This window comes from Heliangelus exortis, chromosome 20 (genome assembly GCF_036169615.1).
Source record: "Heliangelus exortis chromosome 20, bHelExo1.hap1, whole genome shotgun sequence".
NCBI lineage: Eukaryota > Metazoa > Chordata > Aves > Apodiformes > Trochilidae > Heliangelus > Heliangelus exortis.
In genome coordinates, this window is record NC_092441.1 from 7,242,925 (window position 1) to 7,256,079 (window position 13,155).

The following is a 13,155-nucleotide window of genomic DNA, read 5'->3' on the forward strand; positions in this document are numbered from 1 at the left end:
CTGTCTTGCATTCTTCTGTGGTTCCATTTCTAAGAGGATGGACCCCAAAAGCTTTCTGCAGAGCAAATACATAATGCACGTTTTTCTTATGGATCTACATTGACATTCTCTGAAGATTATATAGCTTACAGACTAAAGTCTTGGGGGTCTCCTTTACTCCTGTGCCACAGTAACACACTCATTAAGGAAATGGTAAACTTCTTTGGCAACTGCAATTTCCAATGAATGGTTTTTGCCTGGTAAAATCTTGGTAGTTAATTGAATTTTTCTCTTTACTAAGACACATTTTTGTATATTTAAAATGTATTCAAACTGCTCTCCAGCCCTTGGAAACACATACAAGTCTATTGAGTCCATCCAGGGACATCCTATCATATTTGCTTTTTGTTGCCTTTACATCCAGCTTTCTTCTGCTCACAGCTGTGTTAGCAACCCTGTACCACGGTGAACACAGAGTCATGGTGCAAAACATGCCAGAGATCTTCCTAACTATGGAATGCTAACTGGAACCAGATAATGAGAAAACAGAACCCAGTGATGGGACAACTGACCCTCGCCAACTGGCTGCTGCTAATTGGCTGCCAGACACCTCAACACCACCCCCTGATGGGACCGACGGACACCGACTGGTGCGTGCTCAGCTCCCCCGCACGGCCCCTGCTGCCGCGGACCCTGCGTGGCACCGGCCGCACCTCTTCCTCCTCTCCCTAATGCAGTGCCCACTGCAGGCAGAGCAAAATAGGCTCACTGCCTGCCCCTCTCAGCCTCCCAGGACAGAGAGCTCACTGCCAGGCTCTCAGGGCTCTGTGACACTGTGAGGAACACCCAACAATATCCAAGGTCTTTGTGGAGCTCACCATGTGCAGGGGAGGGGAACCAGTGGTATGATGAGGCTGTGCAGCAGAAAGTGGGCACACAGGGAGACACAGGTGCCCCAGGACAGAAAAGAAAGTCTTTTTTGGAAATCGATTAGCATTTGTCTCTTGCTTCATGAGCAAGCTACAAGACACATGATGTCACTTTTTAAATGGGAAAGAGTTCTTGCAATAACACTGCTGGGACATGGGGAATGCCTATCAGCCCTGGGGGAGATACTCCTAAAACTCATTGAATCCTTTGCATCCAAAGACAGTCACAGGTATATCAAAATAGCTGTTATTGCTGAGTAATATGTACCATAACATGAAATTTTGAATTGAGATTGTTACTGTCTTGACAGCTGGGATGGGAACTTTATATTTGAACCACATGGGCTGTGTGACACCGCAGCAATTACAACAGTCCCCTACCAGAGAGGTAATGTGAGAGCACAACAGCAAAGAATAACTGAAAATAAGAGGTCAGAGCATCAGCAGCAATCATGTGTGCTGTGGGTTTCCCAAACAGGCACAGTGATGCTGAGTGCACCTGCTGCAGTATTTTGGAAACTGCTAGGGCAGCAGTGATGGCTCTGTATAAAGTTTTGGTGACAACTACTCTGAAATACTCTGTACTGTCCCAGAGACACACATTCAGGAAATAGTGACTCAAGCCATATAGGATGCAAAGATAATTTTTGAGACCACAAGAAAACACAGAAACTCTCTTGAAGGAGGACCCTGGAAGAGTTAGCAAGACTCTTAGCAAAGCTTAGTAAAGGCTGTTGCAGGACAAAGACTGAGTAGGAATAGGCACTGTGAATAAAACTGCATAACTCTCATGACAGCTCTTTTCTGAGACAGCAAAGTTTGGGTCCAATCCTGGAGATCACTTTTAGTTTTCTATCTGATGTCCTACTGAGGGAAAATGAAACTGTGAGTAGGCTCCCACCATTGCAAAGGATGATGCCAGTGCCCAAGCAAACCAGAGCTGTATGACAGGGAGAGGAAGGTATGTATTTGCAGGGCACAGGGATCTGTGATGTGGATATCTGCACTATCTTGATGCTGAGCAATTCTGTCAGTGATATATCCCTAAGGGTCCCATACCAGATAGTTATTTTTATGAATGTTAATATTCATATATTCTTGTTCTTCACTGAAATCTTAAAATTTGAGGGGGGTGTTAGCACTCTCTAGAGAGTGAGTGTAGCATTTGATTGTCAGCTGCACAGAAGATGCAATCCTTGCCTAGAATAAGAATATGCTTGGATGTGTCCTGCCCTCCTTCCATTGTAGTGTCACCAAGCAGTTCCCAGACCACACTGGAAAAGAAGACAGTAAACAAGAGTGTGATTTGAGAGCCATCCCTACAGGATCATCAAGGAAAGAAGAGCAAGCCCTTTGCAGAGATGTGCTGGGCTCATACACTCTGGCAAGAGGAATGGGAAAGCCATGAACCTCACTGCCACAGCTGGCCACAGTCATCATGGCTCAGTCAGCACTGAGGCAGAAGAGCATTGACATGGATCCCCTAAGGGGCAGGGGTGGGAGGAAGGGAAAACTGAGCCAGAGAGGAGCCTCAGAGATGACTTGATGATCTGGTCCTATGCATCTGTTGTAACACACCTCCTCCAGAGTATGAAAGCATCACTGACCCTGTGTCAGTATGACAGTCCCACCCAGAGAAAAATTCTGGTCCCCTGCCATGACAGGGAAACCCTGTTGTGTCTCCCCTAGTTCTGTAGGGAAACAAGGCTGTTGATGGTGCCTTGCTCTTAGCTCACAGGAAGGTGCTAGGCTTCCATCAGTTCACTCTTGCTAGAGGTGAAGTTCCTTCATGTTTTCAGTTGAGATGTCAGTACTGCCAGAGGTGGTTCTGTGAAACAGGGTTTGTTGACATGCCTAGGAAACAATCCACACGTGCAATAGCTACTTGGGTTGTTTGGGAAGAGCTTGAATGGCATGGCATCTACTAAACCGTGGATTATCTGCATAACAAGGAAGTTTGGCTTCTCTTTATGCAGAGTGTTCAGGGCTCATCTGATGAAGGCCAGCAAAGTGCTAGGAATGTGCAGGCAGAATGTGATTCCACTTTTAGTGTCACAATCAGCAAGTACAATGTAGCATGAATGAACTCTTTCTGTAGCATGGTATTGTATAACCTCCAGTGAGAAGCTCATCCAGAAGTGAGTGCAGGTGGGTGCCAGAGGGCACAGGGAGCAAGAATTTTCTGCTAAAAACATCAGCAAAGAAAAGCAAAGTAAAAAAAGAAAAAAAAAATTACGTACTACACTAATTCTGGAAAAAGGCCATTGCATGAGTCATTTTCAAAGAGCAGATGAAAAGCCACCAACCATCAGGGCAATATTCACACCTTTTGTTACAGATTCAGTATTTAGGACACAAATGGTTCTTCTCCTAGCAATTCTCTCCCTAAGGGTGGGAAACATTTGGCATGTCATCAAAGCTTTTGTTAAATTATTTTTGTGATTTTCAGATTGCTATTGCTGAGAAGGCATTTTGGCATATTAGTTTGTCTAGAGAATGATACAATTTGTTCTCTACAAATCTGGACAGACAAAGTTGAAAAATATTGCTGTCAGTCATTTACTATCCATGACACTATCAAAACTTCTGGAGCAGAAGAACATTGTATTCCTGACAGTTCAGATGGTGTGAAAAAGGTGGTTTAGCTTTTTAACTAAAAGAGTGCTATCTTGTGAAAATCCGAAAGATATGAGCACAGAACTAGACACCCTCTGAGTCTATCTGTACCAAGCAAAATGTCTTACAATCAGTAATCTCATCAGGTACCAAATTACTGCCAGGTAAAATGAAGTACACTACAGGGGGAGAGAAAAATTTATTGCATGGTACTTACCACTGCAGTGACCAGAATTTATAACATCTTTTCAGTTCCCACTTTTGACAAAATTTATTTGTTTACCTTCACAGTTCTCAAAAGAGGGATCTAGCATATAGGTGTCTGAGAATCAGAAATGTATCTCTCATTCTCAAATTATGAATTAGCATAGCTCTCTTCACATTCATTTTACTCCTAATGTTTTTCTTTAGCCTAAAGAGACATTTTCCTCAATTATTTTTCTTCAGTAGCTATACAAATAAATCCATCTTGTATGGGCTTCATCTCACTAAATAAGCCAATCTTTTCAAGTCACTTGACATAAACTAGTTCATCCATTCTCATACCATTGTAATGTGTGAGCTACACTTGTCCCAGATAGGTGAATATTTCTCAACTGTTTATTAATATTTGTTTTATTGAGATGACTCTTTATGCACTCTTTATGGCTTGCTTTTTTTTTTTTTTTTTTTTTTTTTTTTTTTTTTTGCTATAGTTGACTTCCAGTTTGATATATTCACACGTCTACATAAATAGTCTCTCAGGCTGGAAAGGGTCACAGCCACACCTCCTACTATACAGCTGAAGTCCTACTGTCTCCAGCACAGGCAGCAAAACTGACATTCTGATTGAAGCTGCTGTCTTCCAGCTGAAGCCACATGCAGCAAGAGGGCAGAAGTCATACGACAGAAAAGGAGAAGCCAGAGGCACTCAAAACAGAGTAGAGGGACCTAGGTTTTAGTTCCTGTTTTTTCATATTTATATAGATTTCATGTCTACAAGTATGAAAATCACGAAACAAATATGCAACAGGAGTTTGATAACTGAAAGGAATTTTGAAGGTCATCTCAGCTATGTATCCTCAATTATTTTTTTTCTCAACACAGTTTCAGAAGTTAAAGTTCTGAATTGCAATTTCTTTTCATCTGTTTTCTACAGATCTCCTCGCGTCTGTTTTCCACATATTTCTTTACCACTCTTTGGAGAGATAGAAAGTCTAGGGTTGTGAGGGTTTTTTAAATTCTGCCTTTTGGTTTTTTACAAGCCAAAGCAGCTCCATCAGGCATCCCATACCTTTTTTTCAGAAAACCTTGTAACAGGATTATGGCATCAGTGACAATATGTTTCTGCATCTGCTAAAGCCATGGTTCCTGTCACCAGGATCAAGGCATATCACCCTGAGGTCCCAGGCATGCTGGGAAGGATTCTTTGAATACTTATTAGCACAGATCTAAGTCCAGATTAGTTGTTATGTCCAGCTCAAGTATCATACTACTGTTGGCAAGAACGCAAAAGAGTGCCCTTCGTAACATGATCTAATATTTATATATTAATATATTAAATATATTTTTATTTATTATATATATGTATATATATATAAATATATATATACACATATATGTATTTCTAATATATATGGAAATATTCTCATATTTTGCCATTTTACTACATCATTGTTCAGTCTGCAGAATGTCTTGTCCTTGTGTTTTCATCAGCTCTTTGTTCATAAGATTTATTGAAAGATTTATTCCTGGGCCTTTCTGCATTTGTGAAACTGAAGGATCCACTTAGTTCTGGGCTCCAGGTCTAATAAAATGCTATTCTCTAGTCATTCATAAGCATGGTGACAATGATTGTCAATTTGCCTGTTGAATCATAGCCTGCACTGATATGTCAAAAAATAAACCATGCCTAAATATTCTGTGGCATTTTGAAAAGTTGTCAGGATAAAAGAAAAATAGTGACTTTAGTAAAATTTCTGATGAGGCTTGGTATTTCCTTAAAACACACAGTCATACTGGAGTAATAAAGACTGGAATCAAAAGAATAAAAAAACTTTCTCCTTAAAAAGTAATAATCAAATTGTCAGTGTCAAAAATGGAAGAACATATAATAATGTACAAAATATATTTTGTAGCATTGAGTTGAGACGAGCATTGCCGTTAATATATGCATGAGAAATTACAAAGTTTTCCCAGAGATTCACTTCCAATCCTTCTTCTGAAATTATACATTTGTCTTTAATGATTGCAAACCTCCACTCACCACTGCTTAAATATATATTCATACTACTACCCTCTTTATTTTGAAAGAGCGCATCAACAGGTACAAATGGTGAATATTTCCCACTGTGAAAAAAACTGCCATGATCAAGCTTTAAATGACATCTCAGACGTCACAGAGGATTTATTCCTGGGCATCAGATTACTAGGATTAAAGCAGTTTCAGTAGTTAGTTTTATAGAACTCAGGTCTCTCAAGAAAAAGTACTTTTTGTGGAACTGAGATTCAGTTCCCCTAACTCTGGTGATAGGAAAGGGAATGAAGCTCAGATATGCTAAGAAATACACAGCACTCACATCAAGATTTTGATGGACTTGAAAGCCTGTGCAATACAAAAAAGGTATCAGCTACATCTATTTTAAACTTTCTCTCAGACCTGTTCATTTATGTGTTACAGATCCATGTTTTTCCCAAGATCAGTTACCCTTGCATCAGCACTTACCAGCTGACAGACAGCCTGACTCCATAAATAGTGCATCAGTGCAAAATGAGTCATGTCCTCCATGTACGGCTGCAAATTATGAAGTAAGGAGAAATTAGTTTTCCATTCCACATCTATTAATATTCCATTTGATCCCAATAATCCTCTGCACCTTATATGATATGAAATGGAGTTGTGTATAGCGCACTGTGTGGGAATTTTGTGTTTCCTGAATATACTATTTGTAATAGAAAAAACAACTGATTATTTTTTTAAATGCTGTTTTCCTACACAAAATTTTCCACAATATCAATAGTTTGTGCAGAACAATGTGACAATAACTTATTAGAGGATAAATACTTGATTTTAAAAGCTTTGTGATTGCTTTAAAATATGTATTATCTATGCCATATTCTCTGTGACAGCAACCCAAGTAAACAGAATGGATTATGGCTAATTATAATTCCAAACCCATTATTAAAATCTTTGTCTTTCAGTTAATATTGACCTAAACCTTTCCTGCACTTCATATAGAAACATTTGTACGGACTCAAAAGAATAAAATGTAAACTAAAGGCTTCACATCTGAAAAAGGGAAAATGGTCTACTTTGAACTAGATAACATCAACAGACCCCTCCCAACTCATTGCTGCCAACTGGCCACTGCCACTTGTGTTTCACCAACTCACAGCCAGGACAACTGGCTGCAGAACAGCAGGTGATGCATGTTCAGTACCATGAACAGAACCTTGGGGAGCTGGTGGCTCTGCTCGTGGTGAGCTGATTTTTGCAAGGAAACTGTATATATATAGGGGAGTTCAAGTGTATGAGTCACACCATTTGTAAAATGAAAATTAAGGATGAGATAAAGGCAATTCAATCAAACATGAGAACCTAAAAATTAATGATGGGATAAAGGTAACTCAATCACATGTATTATGAACAGCTTGTTTCAGGTTGCAGTTCTGAATATCACTTTTAGGAACTGTACTTTGGTGCTTATTTTAAGTGAATTTATTTAACATTATTTTAGAAAATATTTTTGGATGCTTTATATTTGCATATGTTTAACACAACTTTTTAAAAAAAGGATGCTTTATAAGTGCATTTGTGTAACATCATTTTTTTAAATTGGTGCTTTGATGTTCTTTTAATTGTATTTGTTTAACATTACTTTTAGCAAATACCTCAAATTTGATCGAATTGTCTATTTCATCATTAATTTTTCATGTTACAAATAGTATGACTCATATACTTGGAGTCCCCTATATACACAGTTTCCTTGAAAAGCTCAGGGAGCTGCTGGCTCCCTGAGTTTCTATTCTCAATGCTGAACAAGCACCACCTGCTTGTTGGTAGCCAGTTGTTCTTGGTAGTGAGCTGGTGGTGTAGAAGTGTCCAACGTTCAGTTGGTTATGATGAGCTGTGAAGGACAGCTGACAGCACACAGTTGAAGGTGGCCCATTGTGTCTTTCTAGTGCCCAACAGCCCTTTATAAAATTGAATTTGTCATCCATAACCTTAGGTGAAAGAAAGCTATAAAACAATAGAATCATATAGTTATGAGATCATAAGGGGTCTGAAGGTATTATCCAGTCTAACTGTCCTGCTGAAAGCAGATGCTCAGCTGTGTTTTTAATATACCCAAGGATAGACACTACTCATTCACTCTGAGTAATCTGTTCCAGTGTTTGAATACTCTGTCACTCTCATTTGTTTCTGTTTAAAAGGAATTTCCTACCTTTCAATTTGAGCCAATTGCCTCGTGTTCTGTCACTGAGAAGAGCCTTGTCTGATTTTTTTACTCCCTTTTGTTCCTACATTGGTGTCTACCTACCCTTGCACAGTTAATTCTTTTCCTGCATGGAGACTGATAAAAACATTTCAAACTGGATTTTGATCTGAAGGGTTTAAATCTCGGCTCAGTCTGACATCTTGGAAGGGTGTTCTGGTTTGCTGGAAGGACCAACTTACTTGACATGGGCTGTTATCCTTGTAGAACATTATCCTCGAGAGAGGATGCTCAGTATACATCTCCCAGGATCACACAAGTTGGATCTGATATATTTTATCTGAAGTTATAGCTGCTGGCAGTGGTGACTGCCAAGATATTCAAAAATAGTGCTGCAGTTCAGGATAGGTGAGTTCTGCCCTGGAAGGATCCAACAGGCCATCGTATGAATCACAGGCTTTCAGTCTCTGCTTCATTATGTACTTAGACTGATTTTCAAATTTCCGTGGAGTCAGATAATTTCAATGTTATAACAAATTTTTTTTTCATAATTTCTTTATTTGTTTAAGGAGAAAATAATACTTTAAAAAATATGTTAGTATAATTTTGTAATGATTAATGTACCAAAAGAGTAACAATAAACAGGGTCATTTCCAGAAACAGCAGTTCTTACCCCTGTGCAAGGTCCAACATTGTTGTATACTCTCAGAATAAATCTTTGTCTATGATATGAAAATTGAAATTTCTGTAACTCTCAGCAACAATTCAAAGGAAACCAGCAAGTCCCTGCCATGTTTTCCTGTACACAAATCTTCATCTATGAGATTCTCTTCCACAGTTGACCATCCCAGCCATTTCCCTTGCTATTTTCCACACTTAGTGCTCATGCGATGTTATATTAAACTATGTAGCAATGTGGTCTTAAACATTTTCTCAATTCTTTTTAAAATCACAAGATATTACAAGAGTCAAAATTCTCTATCTAGATCAAAGAGTTAAAAAATGCCAGCACATAATAATAATAATAAGAAAAATAAAAAAAAAAAAGACACTGTAGAAATAGAGACAGTCATTCTATACACTTAAAGCATGTGTAAAAGAACCCACTGGAGGACTTCACACAAACATTGTTTTTTAAAAACACAGCTCATGCTCCATAGCAAAAGTTCATGCTGGATCAGCAGTAGCCCATTTAACGTGACATGTTAGTAAATCACAGCAGAAATCCAACACCGTATTTGCAGTAAAAGAGGAACAGGTGCATCCCACTGATGTCTCCGGACTTTGGCAAATCTTCAGGAGTGTTTAATTTCATTTCACAACAAGCAGAAAAAAAGTTGAGCAAGTTTCATATTGGCCAATGGCCTGGTTCTCCTTCTAGCAGGTTTCTTTTATCAAATTTTACCTCTACAGTTACACAATTAAGGATACTGGTAATTTCAGAGTGGCTTATGAACATTACCAACTGAGAAAAAGTAGCTGACAAAGTACAGCCTTTCTCACCTGACATTTCATGCAAAGAAAATAAGAGGAACGAAAAACCAAAAATGACTGAGGATGATCACAAAGAGTCTGAATTTAGAATTGAGCAGAGAAACAAAGCATGTGGTCCTGTAAAAGTTCTGTGAAAGAGCAGGAAGGGATCTGGGTGTGGAAAAAAGCCAAATGACCATCTGCTGTTTTCTAATAGTTAATTCAAGAAGTAGTTCTGATTTTAGCTGACACTTCTAGGATGGACCTGACTGCTTTCTGTCTAACTGGTTTGGATGACACAGAAGCTCAACCATTTGCAAGAGCTCAGTCTTTACACCTACCTTAATCTCTGTCTATTGGTGGGAAGGTAATTGGCCTTTGCATTTCCCTGCTGATTTGGCTCCATAGGCAGAAGCTCTCAAGCCCTATGAGGAGAGGCTGAGAGAATTTGGAATGTTTAGTTTGGAGAAGGCTGAGAGGAGACCTTATTGCTCTCTACAACTACCTGAAAGGAGGCTGTAGGAAGGTGGGTGTTGGCCTCTTCTCTCAAGTGACTAATGATAGGACTAGAAGAAATGGCTTGAAGTTGCACCAGGGGAGGTTTAGGCTTGCTATTAGTAAGAATTTATTTACTGACAGAGTAGTCAGGTGTTGGAACAGGCTGCCCAGGGAGGTGGTGGAGTCACCATCCCTGGAAGTATTTAGAAGCTGTGTAGATGAGGCACTTCAGGACATGCTCACATAGATATTGATATGTATTTTTTATTTATTTTATTTGGGGCAAATACTCATGGTTGAATGCAGTGATCTTAGAGGTCTTTTCCAACTGTGACAATTCTGTGATTCCCCCAGCCAGGCAGCCAGGTCGACTAGTGACTCACAAAAGGGAAGATAAAGTATTATTTGAGTATGCATTTGATAATAAGATAAATTATTGGAGAGTCAATAGCAATACTCTACATAGAATAACTACACATCATCCTTTCTGGTGCCTTTAAAACCCCCCAGATAGATATTTTACTACCTGTTCGGTAATTATATTCTTGGATACAGTTTCTTCAGATTTGTGTTCCTTAGAATCATCCTTGAAACATTTTTAAGACACTGGTGTCTCTTTTTCCATACTATGTGTACTAAGAAGGAATGAAATGTGAAGCTATACAACAGACTAAGTAGTTTTGAAGTTGTTAGCTATCCTGGGAAACCACCCTCCAAGGTTAATGCACTCTGATCTTGTCAAGTTATCAGGTTACAAAGCCTCCTTTTTGAATGCATCTGGAAGGTGTTTGGGATTGGATTACCTTTGAATTTCCAGTATTTATAATTCAGATTTCTAATTCAGAATGCTGTCATTAGCATAGCCCCTTTGCACAGTCAATGGAGAGAAAACCTGGGACAGGTATCTAATACCAGGTGAACTGCCATTGTATCCCATTCTCTTAAAAAACTGATAACAGGCAGTTACAGTCATCACAGCCCCAGTCGATCAGGCTATGGAAATAATTTTTTACAGTTAAACATTCTTCATGAACCATTCAAACCAACTCAGAAGAGAGATGAGGAAGAAAGCTCAGGCTCTAGTACATTGGTTCAAACATTACATTTACAGTACATCATAACCTGAGTTTGACATCTCATATTTGTTTCACTTACCAAGGCTAGCTGGAATTATATAATCGAAGAATGAGTAAAAAAAAGTATGGATTAATTAATATTTTGTTATACTCTTCTTCTTTGGCTGTCTCATTTGACATCTGAGTATCAAAGTCCTCCACTCCTGATCTCCCATCCTCTGGGTAATATTATAATTTTTTTCTTAGGAATTAACAAAAAAACACAATGACATGAAGAAAGAACACTCCAATGTTTCCATAGGAGGTAACTTCACATCCACACGGGAAATACTGTTCTAGCCAACTGCAATTTAGTATCAAACTTCCCACTTTTAACTTGTGGAGAAGGAAAAAAAGGCAGCCAAAGCTATTCAAATGAAGATCATTATTATAAAACTAGCATGGTCTGGCTGGTGGAATGAAAACAAGCTCTTTAGTGGCACTGATGGATGGTGCTCTGCTGCCAGCAGAACAGATGCAGAGACATCTATTCTCATACTCCTCATCAGAGCTGTTAAACATGATACTGCTGCTCTGCTTCAGGGAGATGGCTCAGGCACACTCTAAAGCACTCTACATGGTTCCAGAGGAAAAATGTCAAAAAGGCAAACAGCACATCTGCTGACAGATCCCACAAGATCCAATTTTAAGCTGCAGTTTAATTTACAAGTGTAACTAAGGTCATAACAGTAATTTTCTCTTGACATAGAAGTACACCTGGTAAATCCTATCTACTCAAAGAGATACATGAGCAGATCATCTGAATGGAAGTCCAGATCATAACTCTATAAATTATACCTTGTAGTCAGCATACCCCCTTTAATCACATATAAACACAGTGTAATTTACATGTCTGCTTGCTTTGGTCAAAGCCATGGCTCATCGTATATCACATTTGCTATTATCATCCCATATCCCGTGGTATTGTAAAGCAATCTCAGTAGGTCTAGAATACAGTTGATTAGTGTATCACACACATGCAGGGAAAACACTTATTAGAGATACATCATTGTTGTCTGATTGGAGAAGTTCCCCATTAAAATCAATATAGCTGCCTTCTCCTTTGTCTCAGATATTTTAAGCATACTTTTCCCTATTTATCTTGTCTTAACTGGATGTCAGCTGCATATGAATTGCCTTCTGATAAAGGATTGTTTTCTCAATAACAAGTGTGCACTAACCTGTGAGAAATCATTCGAAACACTTACTATGTCAAGATCTCTACAAACTACTTTCTGCAAATTCCTGAAGAAACAAACTACAACTTTGACAAAAGTGATGGAGGGAACTTTACATTCTGTGCATTCCCCACTTTACAACTTTCTAGATTCTCATTCTTCTCCTTCATTTTTTCTGTGATTTTCATGGCTCTTCCCCTAGAGCTTGTTAATCTGTAACTCTGCAATCTCAGCCTACTACTTGGCTTCCTCCAGGTAGGATCTTGCAAAAGTTGATGAGATTGACATTTGACTGCTCCTCCTGTGGAGGGAGAGGGAGCTATCAAAACAGAAAGGCTGACACTTCCATTTTCCTCTACCTGTAGCCTTAGAAGGAAGGGGAATGTCCATAGACTGTTCCTAATTTCCATCTTTTATCTAGGCTCTTAATAGAGTTAGGTGGCAAAGTTGCTCTGCTGGTGCCCTTCTCCATCACAGAGATGGCAGATGGAGAAATGAGCCATATGATCTCTGAAAACAAAAGCAGCTCTTTTTCAAAGGGACAGAACAGCTTCTGGCATTCTGCTATCACTGCTAGAGCTACACTGAGGGGGACATTGTCCTTCTCATGCTGGAGCAGGCACCCTCGGCACATTCTTGTGGGACTGTGGCCCAGGGATACATCCACGCAAGGGAAAGGGCAAGGGCAAAGGTAGGAGTTCATTGGAAATGCTAAACCCTTATCCAAAGAGTCAAGGGCTGGAAACTGCAACAGGAAGTATTGTAGCAGGAACAGCACAAAGCAGTAGAGGATTAGCCTCATAAGACAATGTGCAAGCATAGCAGTGAGTCCTGAGCTGGATTTGATGCCAAGTAACTTTAAAAAAACCAAACCAAACCAACCAAACCAACCAAAACCAACCAACCAAACAAACAAACAAACCAACCAAACCAAAACAAAGAACCCAACCAA